This window comes from Symsagittifera roscoffensis, chromosome 1 (assembly GCF_963678635.1).
Source record: "Symsagittifera roscoffensis chromosome 1, txSymRosc1.1, whole genome shotgun sequence".
NCBI classification, from domain to species: Eukaryota; Metazoa; Xenacoelomorpha; order Acoela; family Convolutidae; genus Symsagittifera; species Symsagittifera roscoffensis.
In genome coordinates this window covers 100,196,911-100,215,899 of record NC_087062.1, presented here as the reverse complement: position 1 = coordinate 100,215,899, position 18,989 = coordinate 100,196,911, and the positions used below count along the sequence as shown (strand labels likewise).

At 37.8% G+C, this 18,989-nt stretch overlaps 1 protein-coding gene across 1 annotated transcript in view; it reads left to right on the top strand.

Annotated features, from left to right (window-relative positions):
• The window catches only part of LOC134841269 (uncharacterized), a 149,655-nt gene that overhangs the window by 119,220 nt on the left and 11,446 nt on the right, over nucleotides 1-18,989 (top strand). The gene's annotated exons all lie outside the window — the stretch shown is intronic.

Below are 18,989 nucleotides of genomic sequence, written 5' to 3'. Positions count from 1 at the left end.
ATTTTCGCAGTTGAGCTTTTGGTTTTTGTAAAGTATTCGTTTCCTGTGCATTTGTCGGTGCTATCTCACAGAGCGGCATTCCCGGATACCCGAAAAAACTTAAAATTTTTTAATAGAGTAATTAGCAAAAAAAAACATGACTAAATAGTTAAATTTGTCACAAAACTTGGAATAATTTGATTGGAACGTTTAAGTTTTCTTTTTTTTCGGAACTAAGCTTTCAAAAAATCCAAGAGACTTAGAACATTTCCTTAATGAAATAGTTTTGCTTTCATTGAATTCGATAGCAAAAGAAGTGCGAATACATTTGAACGCAATTTTTTTGGCTACACGGGAACAATTTTTTTTGGCTGATCATTCGACTATCCGGTAAGAAACTTTTTTTTCGGAATTCCAGTAAACAACCTAAAAAGAGTATTAAAATTTAATAGTTTTGAGTTGAACGCGTGGAGCGCGCGCCAAAAAAAGTACAAAACTTGGTTTTATTGACAATTTTTTTCTTGATTTTGCCTCTCCACCGAAAGTTTTATCAAAAAAAATCTTTACAGAATTTCATAACAGGATACAGAATAGATACATAATAGCAGTACCAGGTTAAGGGGGGACAGACACCTCCCTATCCCCCTCTCAGTGACACGACGCCCTGCCGACACAAAGGTCCCACCTATGCATTTTGAGATATGCATTTTGAGATTTTTGGCCCTTAAACTTTTCCGTAGGCCCCTTGAGCGCCAAAATAAACTAATTATGAGGAGGGAGCGCGCGAAGTTTTTTTTAAATCCAACCCCCAGCCTCAAGAGAGTCCTAGATCCACCCCTGCATAATAAAATCACAAAAAGAAAAAATATTTAAAAAGAATCAAAGAATTACAAAATACAAGATACTCTAACAAGATTCTTGTAGAATAAGCTCTATGTTGCAAGATATTCCTAGTTCACCTCCATGTTGTATGATTTTCAAAAAAAACCCTCGTATGGAAAAATCTTACAATATCTTGCAAGATAATCCTCCGTGATCGACTAGGGGCTGATCTAACACCGTCATTCTGTTCAAAAAAAGTAGCCGAACTATAAAAACAAAATTAGCAAAAAGAACTTAAAACACAAACACAAACAATTAATAAAATTTTGAAGCAAAACTTGAAGTATACAGTGAAGCGCTTGTATCTATAAACATTGTACCTCAACCTCAACTTCCGCTCATTAGATCAATCGAATCAGAGCAATGCTACAACATACGCCATGTTCTCGATATAAGTTCTTAGATCTCCACTACGAGGCCAAGCCGTGCACTGAAAAGGTGCATAGTTTGGTGTCTGTAGGTCACCGGAATCCAGAGACAAGTCTATAAACATGGTGGAAAATGTAAGTGGATTCTACTTACAGAATTTTTGTGGATTCCGCGCACAAATACATGTAATGTAATTTTTGTTGGTACATTAGTTTTTTTGCGAATACCGCAACGAGCTTTTTTATCTAATTGTACCGGATTTGGCAAATGTAAGCAGATTCCGCCAATGTATTTGGATTCCGCAATTCAAGCGGATTCCGCTCACAATTTGCGGAATCGACTCGCAATTTGCGGATACCGGTTACAATTTGCAGATTGCACTTACAATTGCGGACTCTACAACAATTTAAGCTTATCAAACACATGTATTGTTAATTGTTTGTGGTTTCCGCAAATTGTTCCAAAATCCGCAATTTTTGTTGCGGATTCCACAAATTTTGTTGCAGATTCCGCAAATAAGCTTTTTTTTTGCAATGTTGAAATGTTGAGCATTACATTGTTTTAACTATTTAACCGTTGAATCCAAAATAACAAAGAAAATAAAACAAAATAGCAATGCTGCGAGTTCCGTGACAATTCTCTTTTTGGCTTGTTGTGGAATCCGCTTAAAACTCACAAAATGCACAGTTTGGCCTCTTGATGTTTTTGAATTTTTCACCGCTTCTGCAAAGGAGCGACATTTTTTACTAGGTACAAAATTTACAAAAATTTTATCCATCAAACTATTTCTTTATAGGAGTGGCAATTTTTTACTCGATACCCTAGGAGGGAATAGTTAACGAGATCCGAATGACTCAAATAAGAAATTAACGCAAACCAGATGGAATTTCTACTAATAAAATTTCTATTTTTAGGCAGTTTCTTAGTTTTATGTATTTTTTTTTACTTATAAACGGTGAAAAACCTAAAACTAACTAAAATTGATTCATAGCTGAACCCTAATGCTATATTGTATTCTGCTTATCAGATCAAATTGCTTGTGCAGGAACTCTAAAATTAAAGTTCAACTTGACTTTGAGTTTTGCCAGATACTATGGGACTAAGAAAACTAAGAATAAGAGTAGAACTAATCATTTAAAAAAGAACTGCGCTAACTTGTCCGCTTGAAAACAGATGAAGTGACAAACAGACGGTGTTTTAATGCAGCAGGTAATTATATGGTCATATATCATCTGGTGCAACAAACAAGGCTCAAAAAGACCTTGAAGAAACCAATTTACATCAGAAAAATCAAATTAATCTCGAAAACTATTGCAAAACATCTCAGTCGACTGCAATTGAAATTGCAATGGAGGAAATAGTGGGATAGTTTAAAATTAAAAAAAAATTATTTTGCGAAAAAAAATTTGGGAATCAGAAAAAAAACCTGGAATGCCAACTTTTGTGGCTGTTTGATGTTTTCACTGGCAAGAGAAAGTGACTTGTAATCTGAGACTAGACTTGTTTTTAGTGTAATTCACTTTTCTTAGAGGCGACTAGTCTCGGGCTCGATTCCCAGCTGGACCTTAATATCTTTTTTATCTTGTATACCAAAGAAAATAAAAAACAAGTCTGTATGTAGGTATCTATAACTCGCTTCATTGTGCAGCCTCTGTGCATTTCAGGTCCCTTCCTTTTACGTCCAGAGGTCAATACGCGCCTTTGCAACATAATTTTCACAGTTTCCAAATGTTCTATTGGGAAAACTTCAATTGTCACACTATCGTTTATCTGCTTACTTCTGTCGGCTTTCGGTCCAACGCAAAAAGGATTTCGAATCATCTTTTTTTACTCATTTAGACCATTCTAACTATAATTAAAAGTAGGTCTGTAGTTTGTAAGTTTACTAAGTTTAATTTTGTTTTATTATTATTTTTTGCTTGAATGGGTTAGTAGTATTGTATCGTGTCCCGGATCCTAAGGGGGGGTCCTTCCTAAGGGGGGGGGATCCTCACGTAAAGCAAAATCCTAGGAAAGGGGTCCTTAATTTTTTGGAGGACCCTCATCCTAGGATTTTGTAAGCGAAAGAAATTTTCCACCCAAAAAGCAGAAGACCCCCTACTTAGGATCTTGCTAAGTTTAGCTTAACAACAAGGGACACGATACAAAATTCTTTCCAATTCCAATTTTTGGGGTCCTAATTATTGGTCCTGGTTAATTATATGAATCAAATTAATTGTTATATTTGTTTCGGGCAAATGAACTTTCGACCTAGTTGAAATTCCTGTTTGATTTATTAAACAGGTATTATGAAAACGTTTTTTTTTCCAGATGAGATCTGGTTTTTTTTTTTTTTTGAGACGCTTTTTCGAAAAATTCGCTTTCCCAAAAAACTATATTAATTATTATATTTGTTTCGGGAAAATGAACTTTCGACCTAGTTGAAATTCCTGTTTGATTTATTAAACAGGTATTATGAAAACACTTTTTTTTTCAGATGAGATTTGGTTTTTTTTTTTGAGACGCTTTTTCGAAAAATTTGCTTTCCCAAAAAACTACCCGTCAGATTCTCATAAAAGTAGTATCAATGGATTCAGTAGCGTTTCACCTACCTGCCTGCATGAAATTTAGGGCAATTTTTACCCTACCCCACTCCCTACGGGCAATAACAAAGATTTGAAAAAAGGCCAAAAAAGTCAAAAAAGTGACTTTTCCTAAGTCTATAGCTCTATAGGTCCTTAATTTTTTGGAGGATCCTCATCATAGGATTTTGTAAGCGAAAGAAATTTTCCACCCAAAAAGCAGAAGACCCCCTACTTAAGATCTTGCTAAGTTTAGCTTAACAACAAGGGACACGATACAAAATTCTTTCTAATTCCAATTTTTGGGGTCCTAATTATTGGTCCTGGTTAACTATATGAATCATATTAATTGTTATATTTGTTTCGGGATCCTAAGGGGGGGTCCTTCCTAAGGGGGGATCCTCACGTAAAGCAAGATCCTAAGAAAATGACCTTTTTTCAAATCTTTCCGATTTCCTCAAAAACTACCCGTCCACATTTGAGATTAAGGGTTTAATCGATAGACCAGGTTGTAGGAACCCCCCCCTACACAAACGGCTCGTCCCTAATTTGTCTAGGGGAAGAGCTATACACTTAGGAATAGTCAGTTTTTCGGTTTTTAGGCCATTTTTTCAAACTTTTTTGATTTCTTCAAAGTGCCTTCAACGCCGTTACAAAACGGTTAAGATCAGTATCCCGACCACGAGCAGCAGTATTGCCACCAGCAGGAGATGCAACCCCAAGCAAAGTTATGAGATCATCAACTCTTGGGCGTCAATTTAGTTTTGATTCTACTCCTGACAAAAAAAATGATGTAACTTAAAGCAGAAGTAAGTGTTATGTGCTGTTATGAACAATTGCTACGTCTTTGTAGCCACTATAATAAAGCTATCACATAAATCTAAAAAAATCGGGTTTTCACATTCATTCCTAACATGACCTCAGGCCTCATGCGTATAAGAATGAATGAAATTTTATAGCCTTGCCTAAAAAGTTATTAGCTTTGACCTAATTGAACCATGCCACCCCTTTCCTGATCTCATTCTCATTAATAAACTTTTCATACTTTTCATTCTCTCAATTTCATTTCGGTAGTTCAGTCATTTTATTTTAACAAAACTTTAAACCTCTTCAAGTCATGACTAGTCCTTTACAAATAATCTCAGTGTCTGATCGAGAAAGATAAATTATCTATCAAACATATACGAGAGTGTCGATTGCAGTCATCCATCAACAGAAAGAGAGAGTCTCTCCGTCTACAGCAAGTCCGTTCAATGACTTGGCTCCCCGAAACAACGACGAGAATCATAACGCGGAATGGACTACAAAAAGTCATATCATGCTACCGAACTACCTCCTTGATCACATCGATCTTTTTCGACAGAATCGAAAACGAATGTACGAGAGTTGCACTATTCACGAGAGCTATCCGGCATTAGAAAAGATGGAGATAAACGACACAACCTCGCTCGAGCAGTCTCCAAGAAAAAATTATTTCGCGTATGACTGCGAGTCAATGCCGTTGTATGAAAATCAGTTGGGATGTATTCGTGATTATGCAGAGCGCGAAGCGTACTGGGTCATTCCGACAGCAATGTCTCCCGAGTCGTTTGTTAGGGGAGCAGTTTCAACTCCAGAACAATCAACTTCCTATTCGGATGCTCGGGTTTCATCGAGTGCTGAGACAATTGATCTAGTGACCCCAGATCTCATTCACGGCACCCCTCCAAATGCAGCTTGCTATGCGCCAAAAAAAGAGAAAACTAGTTTCGAGAGTTCTAATAACTTATACAAAATACTTTCCTTTGTTTCAAAAATTATTCCAAGGTTTTATATTTTCATTTTTGTCTGATTTGAGTTTTAGGCTGTTTTAACATTACTGTGTGTATATTTTTTCATCTCAGTGTTTTATTTTGCTTAATAGATCAATTAAAGTTTGCCCTGTAAGTTTTCAGCAAAATGTTAGAGAAAAACTTGAAAAACAAGAAAAAAAATTACAAATCGAGAATAATTTTTCGCTAAAATTGTTGTTTGAGAAAGAACGATAGAGAGAGAGAGAGAGAGAGAGAGAGAGATAAATACACTTGCTCAGCAGTGAACCCCAATTGGAATATCCTTTTCGGGATATTGCTTTCTTTTCAAAAGAAAAATAAATATGGAAGGGTCCAACATTTTCTTGTTGGTAGTCCAACCATATTTATTTGGCTTTTTTATCAAACACTTTCTGTTCTCTCTCTCTCTCATCATATTTTGTGCGCGGTGGGGTTAGCCAGGTCTTACGCAAAGTAACAGAGAGTGTTTTAAGCCTTAAATCTGCATTATATTACATTTATATACATGTTTTGGGTGTAAAACTGACAATTTCTATGTAGTTTCTATGGATTTGGAGAGAAAAAAAAATTTTCCCAATTTTTTTTTTTTATTTTCACAAAAATCAGATTTTCTCAAAAAATCACAACTTTTTAAGCGTCTACTCTCATTGATTGGGCTATAATTGTTTTTTAGTTTCTACGCTTGTCCTAATAACGTATCAGATAGCTCCTAAAAACTTCAAACCACATATGACAATCTATGCTTATCATGCATCGGTAACTATTATGGTATTATGGTATCAAATTTGCAAAATTTTCATTTTTTAGGTTTACTATTTTATTTCAACTTAATTAGATAAATGAGGGCTTTACTTTCTGAATACTTTTATCTCATGTTTCTACTTTTTTTTATACCTATTTACGCAAACCAAGAAGTGGGCTTGAAATCATTATGAAATTAATGTTTCACAGTTAAAATTAGTCGGAAAAAGTTTTAGGCTCCATCTGAATCATTCTAAGCTTTAAATTTTGTAATTTAGTGCTGAAATGTTAATTGAAAGTCTGAACCAGTCCCCTAAAAAATGCCAAAACTTAAAAAATGTATCGCTAACCCTTTAAATTAACAGCAAAAGTTTGAGGCTGTAAATGAATCACTTTTTAGTATACAAAACCCTTGCACTTGAACAGAGTGATGAGACATATAGAGCTTAAAGCTGTAATAAACCCTGTTTTCGGAAAGAAAAGTACTTATTGTCATGACGGCGAAGTATAAATCTCGTTAATGGCTTCTACTTGCCCTTACCCGCAAAGTTTTTAGTGCTAGTCACTTCTCGCTTTTGCTTTTTCATAACCAGTTTTACTTCTTGAAATTTTCCTGAATTACTTCAGTAATTTCAACAAATAATGCCGAACTCTACTTCTATCGCGACACCTGTTCCTTGCCAGCAGTGCGGAAAAATACTGAGCTCTAAAAGAAACTTGAGAAGACATGAGCAAAAAGTTCACAAATTCCTTCCTCCCCCTCCTCCTCAAACTGTTTACGATGAGTGTCTCGAATCATTCGAGAGTTTGTCGGAAGCCCGAGAGCACGTCGAGCTGGTACATGACATGACTTCCAATAGTCCTTGTATCTATTGCCATACAATATTTCTCACCGCGGAAAGCTATGGACAACACTTGCTGAAGAAGCACGCATTGCCAGTTTGGAACGGCATTGAGACGACTTCTTCCGCTGCCTCAACGGAAAGCGCGTTCAGAGGCAAATTGCGTCGATACAATCTCAAAATTGGTGAAAAAGAAATAGATTTGCTTGAAGTCGTGATGCAAAACAAGGAGGAAATAGATGCTCTTATACTGGAAAGGGTCAAAGAGGGTCCGAACAAGGTGCAATTCCACGTGGAAGTGGGAATGATCAAAATTCCCACTGTGCAAGACGGGGACAGTGGAAACTTCGAAAGGACCATGCTGTTTCTGAACACTAAGACACTGACAGTGTACTACATATGGTCAACCAAGTCAATTCGTTCTCTTCTCATGGTAGCGGATGGATTATTGACAGAATTGAAAAATTGCAAATCAGTTTCGCGGCATTCTCACCAATAAGAGCAGGATCCTACCTCGAGCTACCTGATGCACTCAGCGCAGCATCTACTCTGCTCACAAATATCAACACTAAAGATGATGACCGTTGCTTTCTCTACTGCTTTGTTGCCGCATATCACAATGTGAATGAGCCGGCCCTCTACCCCACATCTAGACGGTGACTGGAGAAAAACAAAGTCTCAACCTACGATCTGGACAAAAAAGGAATTGTGAAAATCAATGGGGAATACGAAATGCCAATGGGTCTGATGGATATGGACAGATTTGAAAAGTTGAACAATTGTCAAATCAACGTCTTCCGGTAAGCAAATTCTAATTGCCTTCTAAAAATCTCAAAATTCCTTCCTTAATAATCTTCACCTATTCAAACACCCTTTCATTTCACTCCAAACCTAGGTATAAAACTCATTTTTCTGTTCAGGTACAACGATGGCGAGTTGTTGCCAATAAGAGTATCAAGCAGATTCACTACTAGCCTGATTGTGGACTTGTTGCTGCTGACATATGGATCAAAATATCACTAAGTGTTGATAAGTGATCTCCAGAAACTGGTCGAGCACGTGCGGCACAAAGTGCACCGACTTCAATCTGAGATTTGTCGCAAATGTTTCCACACATGCGCTTCATTCGAAACTCTGAGAAGACATCAAGAATTGTGCTACCAAGACAAAGATGTCGTCATAACAATGCCCAAGCCGGAAAGAGATGACCACAAGTTCAAAAACTTAACAGCTCGTTGGTACGTACCCAGAGTAATCTACTTTGATTTGGAGTCACTGCTCTTACCAGTATACGGAGCGCAACCTGATCCGCGAAAATCTAGCACGCAAACAATTGAAATCCATCAACCGTGCGGCTACGCGTTAGCAGTAATCGAATTTGGGAAAAAAGACCTGTTAAAGTTTGAGCTTAAAAGAGGACCGAATGTGATGGAAGAGCTAATTAGCTCCCTTGAATCGTTAGCGAGACAAATTTACGTAGAAAAAAAGAAATATTACACTTTCACTGGTATAACAGACCAGGAACGGGAAGATGCTACAATTTGTTGGATATGCGAGAATGATTTTTCCGACAATGATCAAGTGGTACTTGATCATTGCCATTACACCAACAATTTCCTGGGTTGGGCACACAAAGAGTGTAACGTTAATAGAAAAACAACAAATTACATTCCAGTGGTAGCTCATAATTTGTCAAATTATGATTTACACTTTATAATCAAAGCGCTGGCAAAAAGCAATTCGGAAAACACTTTTTCCGTAATACCCGCATCTGAAGAAAAATAAATATCCTTGACAATCTCAGTATATATAAAAACGTACACGGACAAAAACGGAAAAATCAAAAAACTCTACGAAAATCTGAGATTCATCGATTCGTATAGGTTCATGCTAGCATTGTTGGCAAAACTTGTCGATAATTTGCCCAACGAAAAGTTTTTTCTGCTGGAGAACTATTTTGAAAAACTCGGCCGCTCACCTGAAAAAGTCAGTATGTTGAAACAGAAAGGGCATTACCCCTACTCATACTTCAACTCATTCAAAAAATTCCGAGAAACTCGCCTTCCCCCACGAGCAATGTGAAAAAATAGTCTAACAGGAGGGGATGTGAGTGTTTCAAGAAGCGAGTACAATCATGCCCTTAAAGTTTTCACCGAACTGAAGTGTGGCTCACTTGGTGATTACCACGACTTGTACTTGACTGCAGATGTGCTATTGCTTGCTTCTGTTTTCGAAGCTTTTCGTGAAGTTTGCTATCAAACATACGGGCTGGATTGCGCCTGGCACTTCACGGCAAGTAACTTTTCCGGGGACGCATTTCTAAAAGTTTGTCAGCCCGAACTGAAACTCTTAACGGACCGTGAACATCTAGACCTTGTGCAGCGAATGATACGAGAAGGCATGTCGTCGGTTTACGCGCGCCGATTTTACAAAGCAAACAATAAATACCTCGACGATTTTTCGCCCTCAGAACCATCAAGCTACATCCTCAATATTGATGCAAACAATTTGTACGGGGGGATAATGAAACACTGCCCTTTGCCCTTAAACGATTTTTCATTAGTTGAAAAAAGTCTGGCAGACATACTGCTCACCCGCGAAATCTCAGAGTGGGGTTATATAGTTGAAGTCAATTTAACCATACCCGAAGAGCTTCACGACTTCTTTGCTGATTACCCCCTTGCCCCCTCTCGTGAAGTAGTGGACATCGGTGCAATGAGCAACGAGCAAGTCGACATGTTGGGAAAAGTGGGAATCACCACACTGCCAAAAGTGCCAAAGCTTCTACAGACCTTACATCCTAAAGAAGGTTATGTTTTGCACTACCTTACCCTAAAATTGTACCATGAGCTGGGAATGAAAATAACTCACCTAGGAAAAGTTCTTCAGTTCCGCCAAAGTCACTGGATGGCACCCTTTGTCGACCTCAACACCCGCCTACGAAAATCCGCCGTAAATAAATTCCAGGAGAACTTCTACAAGCTAATTGTTAATTCAGCTTTCGGTAAGACAATGGAGTCTAAGTTAGGAAGAAATAAGCTGGAGATTGTAAGGATTGAGAGAGAACTTTTACAAAAAACAGCTCTGAGCACAATAAAAAGCTTTCAAATCATTGACGATCAATTAGCCACAATCAGCTTTTCAGTAACAAAAATATTGTGGGACAAACGTATGATAGTTGGTGCAACCATCCTAGACCTCGCCAAGCGTTTCATGTTTCAGTTTCATTATCAAAAAATGAAACCAAATCTAAACTTGGAACTCCTTTACTCCGTCACGGATAGTTTTATTTATGCCATAAAAACTGATGACGTTTACCGAGACTTGGAGAAAATAAATTTGGAATTAAGGGTTTAATCGATTAAACAGGTATTATGAAAACGTTTTTTTTTTCCAGATGAGATCTGGTTTTTTTTTTTTTTTTTTTTTGAGACGCTTTTTGGACAAATTCGCTTTCCCAAAAAACTACCCGTCAGATTCTCATGAAAGTAGTACCAATGGATTCAGTAGCGTTTCACCTACCTGCCTGCATGAAATTTAGGGCAATTTTTACCCTACCCCACCCCCTACGGTCTTAGAAAAGCTTCACAACTCGGTACTTTTTTCACATTTTGCCCATTTTTTTTGGAAATTTTCGATTTCCTGAAAAACTACCCGTCCAGATTTTAGATTAAGGGTTTAATCGATAGACCAGGTTGTAGAAAACTCCCATGCACAAGCGGCTGGTCCCTAATTTGCTTAGGGGAAGAGCTATAGACCTAGGAAAAGTCACTTTTTTGACTTTTTTGGCCTTTTTTCAAATCTTTTCGATTTCCTCAAAAACTACCCGTCCAGATTTTAGATTAAGGGTTTAATCGATAGACCAGGTTGTAGAAAACTCCCATGCACAAGCGGCTGGTCCCTAATTTGCTTAGGGGAAGAGCTATAGACCTAGGCAAAGTCACTTTTTTGACTTTTTTGGCCTTTTTTCAAATCTTTTCGATTTCCTCAAAAACTACCCGTCCAGATTTTAGATTAAGGGTTTAATCGATAGACCAGTTGTAGGAACCCCCCTTCACAAACGACTCGTCCCTAATTTGTCTAGGTGAAGAGCTATACACTTAGGAATAGTCAATTTTTCGGTTTTTAGGCCATTTTTTCAAACTTTTTTGATTTCTTCAAAGTGCCTTCAACGCCGTTACAAAACGGTTAAGATCAGTATCCCGACCTCGACCAGCAGTTTTGTCACCAGCAGGAGAAGCAACCCCAAGCAAAGTTATGAGATCATCAACTCTTGGGCGTCAATTTAGTTTTGATTCTACTCCTGACAAAAAAAATGATGTAACTTAAAGCAGAAGTAAGTGTTATGTGCTGTTATGAACAATTGCTACGTCTTTGTAGCCACTATAATAAAGCTATCACATAAATCTAAAAAAAATCGGGTTTTCACATTCATTCCTAACATGACCTCAGGCCTCATGCGTATAAGAATGAATGAAATTTTATAGCCTTGCCTAAAAAGTTATTAGCTTTGACCTAATTGAACCATGCCACCCCTTTCCTGATCTCATTCTCATTAATAAACTTTTCATACTTTTCATTCTCTCAATTTCATTTCGGTAGTTCAGTCATTTTATTTTAACAAAACTTTAAACCTCTTCAAGTCATGACTAGTCCTTTACAAATAATCTCAGTGTCTGATCGAGAAAGATAAATTATCTATCAAACATATACGAGAGTGTCGATTGCAGTCATCCATCAACAGAAAGAGAGAGTCTCTCCGTCTACAGCAAGTCCGTTCAATGACTTGGCTCCCCGAAACAACGACGAGAATCATAACGAGGAATGGACTACAAAAAGTCATATCATGCTACCGAACTACCTCCTTGATCACATCGATCTTTTTCGACAGAATCGAAAACGAATGTACGAGAGTTGCACTATTCACGAGAGCTATCCGGCATTAGAAAAGATGGAGATAAACGACACAACCTCGCTCGAGCAGTCTCCAAGAAAAAATTATTTCGCGTATGACTGCGAGTCAATGCCGTTGTATGAAAATCAGTTGGGATGTATTCGTGATTATGCAGAGCGCGAAGCGTACTGGGTCATTCCGACAGCAATGTCTCCCGAGTCGTTTGTTAGGGGAGCAGTTTCAACTCCAGAACAATCAACTTCCTATTCGGATGCTCGGGTTTCATCGAGTGCTGAGACAATTGATCTAGTGACCCCAGATCTCATTCAAGGCACCCCTCCAAATGCAGCTTGCTATGCGCCAAAAAAAAGAGAAAACTACAGTTTCGAGAGTTCTAATAACTTATACAAAATACTTTCCTTTGTTTCAAAAATTATTCCAAGGTTTTATATTTTCATTTTTGTCTGATTTGAGTTTTAGGCTGTTTTAACATTACTGTGTGTATATTTTTTCATCTCAGTGTTTTATTTTGCTTAATAGATCAATTAAAGTTTGCCCTGTAAGTTTTCAGCAAAATGTTAGAGAAAAACTTGAAAAACAAGAAAAAAAATTACAAATCGAGAATAATTTTTCGCTAAAATTGTTGTTTGAGAAAGAACAATAGAGAGAGAGAGAGAGAGAGAGAGAGAGAGAGATGAGAGATAAATACACTTGCTCAGCAATGAACTCCAATTGGAATATATTTATTTCATATATATATTAGTCCAACCATATTTATTTGGCTTTTTTATCAAACACTCTCTGTTCTCTCTCTCTCTCTCATCATATTTTGTGCCCGATGGGGTTAGCCAGGTCTTACGCAAAGTAACAGAGAGTGTTTTAAGCCTTAAATCTGCATAATATTACATTTATATACATGTTTTGGGTGTAAAACCGACAATTTTTTGTTAAAAATGTAAAAATATGAAAATTTATGTTTTTTTTTCGAAAAATTAACTTGACCCTTAATCCTGCTCAGAAATTCATGGCAAATTGATTGAGGGTAGTTTCAATGGATTTGGAGAGAAAAAAATTCTTTCCCAATTTTTTTTTAATATATTTTCACAAAAATCAGATTTTCTCAAAAAATCACAACTTTTTAAGCGTCTACTCTCATTGATTGGGCTATAATTGTTTTTTAGTTTCTACGCTTGTCCTAATAACGTATCAGATAGCTCCTAAAAATTTCAAACCACATATGACAATCTATGCTTATCATGCATCGGTAACTATTTTGGTATCAATTTGCAAAATTTTCATTTTTTAGGTTTACTATTTTATTTCAACCTAATTAGATAGTTGAGGGCTTTACTTTCTGAATATTTTATCTCATGTTTCTACTTTTTATTATACCTTTTTACGCAAACCAAGAAGTGGGCTTGAAATCATTAGGAAATTAATGTTTCACAGTTAAAATTAGTCAGAAAAAGTTTTAGGCTCTATCCGAATCATTCTAAGCTTTAAATTTTGTAATTTAGTGCTGAAATGTTAATTGAAAGTCTGAACCAGTCCCCTAAAAAAAAGCCAAAACTTAAAAAATGTATCGCTAACCCTTAAAATTAACAGCAAAATCTTGAGGCTGTAAATGAATCACTTTTTAGTATACAAAACCCTTGCACTTGAACAGAGTGATGAGACATATAGAGCTTAAAGCTGTAATAAACCCTGTTTTCGGAAAGGAAAGTACTTATTGTCAAGACGGCGAAGTATAAATCTCGTTAATGGCTTCTACTTGCCCTTACCCGCAAAGTTTTTAGTGCTAGTCACTTCTCGCTTTTGCTTTTTCATAACCAGTTTTACTTCTTGAAATTTTCCTGAATTACTTCAGTAACTTCAACAAATAATGCCGAACTCTACTTCTATCGCGACACCTGTTCCTTGCCAGCAGTGCGGAAAAATACTGAGCTCTAAAAGAAACTTGAGAAGACATGAGCAAAAAGTTCACAAAATCCTTCCTCCCCCTCCTCCTCAAACTGTTTGCGATGAGTGTCTCGAATCATTCGAGAGTTTGTCGGAAGCCCGAGAGCATGTCGAGCTGGTACATGACTTGACTTCCAATAGTCATTGTATCTATTGCCATACAATATTTCTCACCGCGGAAAGCTATGGACAACACTTGCTGAAGAAGCACGCATTGCCAGTTTGGGACGGTATTGAGACGACGTCTTCCGCTGCCCCAACGGAAAGCGCGTTCAGAGGCAAATTGCGTCGATAAAATCTCAAAATTAGTGAAAAAGAAATGGATTTGCTTCAAGTCGTGATGCAAAACAAGGAGGAAATAGATGCTCTCATACTGGAAAGGGTCAAAGAGGGCCCGAACAAGGTGTAATTCCACGTGGAAGTGGGAATGATCAAAATTCCCACTGTGCAAGACGGGGACAGTGGAAACTTCGAAAGGACCATGCTGTTTCTGAACACTAAGACACTGACAGTGTACTTCGAGGGAATAGCTGGGGATCAATTTTTGGAACTGATTGAACATATGGTCAACCAAGTCAATTCGTTCTCTTCTCATGGTAGCGGATGGATTATTGACAGAATTGAAAAATTGCAAATCAGTTTCGCGGCATTCTCACCAATAAGAGCAGGATCCTACCTCGAGCTACCTGATGCACTCAGCGCAGCATCTACTCTGCTCACAAATATCAACATTAAAGATGATGACCGTTGCTTTCTCTACTGCTTTGTTGCCGCATATCACAATGTGAATGGGCCGGCCCTCTACCCCACATCTAGACGGTGACTGGAGAAAAACAAAGTCTCAACCTACGATCTCGACAAAGAAGGAATTGTGAAAATCAATGGGGAATACGAAATGCCAATGGGTCTAATGGATATGGACAGATTTGAAAAGTTGAACAATTGTCAAATCAACGTCTTCCGGTAAGCAAATTCTAATTGCCTTCTAAAAATCTCAAAATTCCTTCCTTAATGTTCTTCACCTATTCAAACACCCTTTTCATTTCACTCCAAACCTAGGTATAAAAATTATTTTTCTGTTCAGGTACAACGATGGCGAATTTTTGTTTATAAGAGTATCGAGCAGATTCACTACTAGCCTGATTGTGGACTTGTTGCTGCCGACAGATGGATCAAAATATCACTTTGTGTTGATAAGTGATCTCCAGAAACTGGTCGAGTACGTGCGGCACAAAGTGCACCGACTTCAATCTGAGATTTGTCGCAAATGTTTCCACACATGCGCTTCATTCGAAACTCTGAGAAGACATCAAGAATTGTGCTACCAAGACAAAGATGTCGTCATAACAATGCCCAAGCCGGGAAAAGATGACCACAAGTTCAAAAACTTAACAGCTCGTTGGTACGTACCCAGAGTAATCTACTTTGATTTGCAGTCACTGCTCTTACCAGTATACGGACCGCAACCTGATCCGCGAAAATCTAGCACGCAAACAATTGAAATCCATCAACCGTGCGGCTACGCGTTAGCAGTAATCGAATTTGGGAAAAAAGACCTGTTAAAGTTTGAGCTTAAAAGAGGACCGAATGTGATGGAAGAGCTAATTAGCTCCCTTGAATCGTTAGCGAGACAAGTTTACGTAGAAAAAAGGAAAAATTACACTTTCACTGGTATAACAGACCAGTAACGGGAAGATGCTACAGTTTGTTAGATATGCGAGAATGATTTTTCCAACAATGATCAAGTGGTACTTGATCATTGCCATTACACCAACAATTTCCTGAGTTGGGCACACAATGAGTGTAACGTTAATAGAAAAACAACAAATTACATTCCAGTGGTAGCTCATAATTTGTCAAATTATGAGTTACACTTTATAATCAAAGCGCTGGCAAAAAGCGATTCGGAAAACACTTTTTCCGTAATACCCGCATCTGAAGAAAAATATATATCCTTGACAATCTCAGTATATATAAAAACGTACACGGACATAAACGGAAAAATCAAAAAACTCTACAAAAATCTGAGATTCATCGATACGTATAGGTTCATGCTAGCATCGTTGGCAAAACTTGTCGATAATTTGCCCAACGAAAAGTTTTTTCTGCTGGAGAAATATTTTGAAAAACTCGGCCGCTCACCTGAAAGGGCATTACCCCTACTCATACTTCAACTCATTCGAAAAATTCCGAGAAACTCGCCTTCCCTCACGAGCAATGTGGAAAAATAGTCTAACAGGAGGGGATGTGAGTGTTTCAAGAAGCGAGTACAATCATGCCCTTAAAGTTTTCACCGAACTGAAGTGTGGCTCACTTAGTGATTACCACGACTTGTACTTGACTACAGATGTGCTATTGCTTGCTTCTGTTTTCGAAGCTTTTCGTGAAGTTTGCTATCAAACATACGGGCTGGATTGCGCCTGGCACTTCACGGCAAGTAACCTTTCTGGGGACGCATTTCTAAAAGTTTGTCAGCCCGAACTGAAACTCTTAACGGACCGTGAACATCTAGACCTTGTGCAGCAAATGATACGAGGAGGCATGTCGTCGGTTTACGCGCGCCGATTTTACAAAGCAAACAAAAAATACCTCGACGATTTTTCGCCCTCAGAACCATCAAGCTACATCCTCAATATTGATGCAAATAATTTGTACGGGGGGATAATGAAACACTGCCCTTTGCCCTTAAACGATTTTTCATTAGTTGAAAAAAGTCTGGCAGACATACTGCTCACCAGCGAAATCTCAGAGTGGGGTTATATAGCTGAAGTCAATTTAACCATACCCGAAGAGCTTCACGACTTCTTTGCTGATTACCCCCTTGCCCCCTCTCGTGAAGTAGTGGACATCGGTGCAATGAGCAACGAGCAAGTCGACATGTTGGGAAAAGTGGGAATCACCACAGTGCCAAAAGTGCCAAAGCTTCTACAGACCTTGCATCCTAAAGAAGGTTATGTTTTGCACTACCTTACCCTATAATTGTACCATGAGCTGGGAATGAAAATAACTCACCTAGGAAAAGTTCTTCAGTTCCGCCAAAGTCACTGGATGTCACCCTTTGTCGACCTCAACACCCGCCCACGAAAAGCCGCCGTAAATAAATTCCAGGAGAACTTCAACAAGCTAATTGTTAATTCAGCTTTCGGTAAGACAATGGAGTCTAAGTTAGGAAGAAAGAAGCTGGAGATTGTAAGGAATGAGAGAGAACTTTTACAAAAAACAGCTCTGAGCACAATGAAAAGCTTTCAAATCATTGACGATCAATTAGCCACAATCAGCTTTTCAGTAACAAAAATATTGTGGGACAAACCTATGATAGTTGGTGCAACCATCCTAGACCTCGCCAAGCGTTTCATGTTTCAGTTTCATTATCAAAAAATGAAACTAATCTAAACTTGGAACTCCTATACTCCGTCACGGATAGTTTTATTTATGCCATAAAAATTGATGACGTTTACCGAGACTTGGAGAAAATAAATTTGGAATCAAGGGTTTAATCGATTAAACAGGTAGTATGAACACGTTTTTTTTCCAGATGAGATCTTTTTTTTTGAGACGCTTTTTCGAAAAATTCGCTTTCCCAAAAAACTACCCGTCAGATTCTCATAAAAGTAGTACCAATGGATTCAGTAGCGTTTTACCTACCTGCCTGCATGAAATTTAGGGCAATTTTTACCCTACCCCACCCCCTACGGTCTTAGAAAAGCTTCACAACTCGGTACTTTTTTCACTTTTTGCCCATTTTTTCGGAATTTTTTGATTTCCTCAAAATATACCCGTCCAGATTTGGGATTAAGGGTTTAATCAATAGACCACGTTGTGTTCCTCTTTTTGAATCATAATTTAGAGTCTTCTGCTCTTTTTTGGTAAAATGAATGAAATTTTGTTCCCTATAAATTGAGTTACTGAAGTGAAATGAAACTATCCCCTGCGTTCTAGAAAAAAATAAAAGATTTGCTTCTGTTTAGAAGGCACTCAAAAATTGAGTGCCAAAGGAATTAAACGGAGTGCACAGAGAGAACTGGTCCATCAAACCTTCAGGGACCCATTATTCACTGGAAAAACAGTGAGAGTGTATAACTATAATATAGTTTCGAAAGGTCACACCAATATGACAGTGAAACAAAACAAACTTGCATTATCACCATTCGACTCAAAACGTTTTCTACTTTTCGACGGAATTTCGACAGTGCCCTTTGGCCATAAAGCCGCTGAATAAAATGCTTTTCTAGAAGACATTTACATGAACACTGAGTGGGCCAACTCATACAATGAAACTGATAACAGTTCTCCCGATTTTCAACTTCCAGATTGGGGATTCTTACAGCGGCCCTACTCAGAAACAGAGCTACAGGAAGAAGAGTCCATGAAGGTCCCCCTATAAACAACCCATTTATTTTATCTGAAGCTTCAGAAGAACGACCACCTAAAAAACAGCGCAATGAAAACCAAAACAATAAACATTAAAGTCTCAAGATGATTTTTACTGTTCGTCGTTTTCATACTTCGACTTGTATATGTTTTGGTTTTTACCTATTTACAACTAATAAAATACTCGTATTGAGCTCAATCACTGTTTTAACATAAATAGCTTCAGGCAAATAAACTAGCTGACGCAAACCAAGTGTTAATTCAAACAAATGTGTGAAATCCTTAGACTCGTTTTCAATAACAAACTTTAATAGCATGACAAATCTTGTACGAAAAGAAAGAAAGCCAGGAAATTATATCTACATGAAACTAGGATGAAAAAGAAAAGTTCAGGAATTAGGACGATTAATTTCAATTATCGCGGGAAAAGGGACCGCTTTAAAAGGAATTAGAAGGAATTATTGTATTGCGTCCCGGTTGTTGAGCTCAGCTTAACAAGATCCTAGGGAGGGGGTCTTTTACTTTAGGGGTGGGAACTTGCGATCATTTACAAAATCCTAGGATAGGGGTCCTCCAAAAA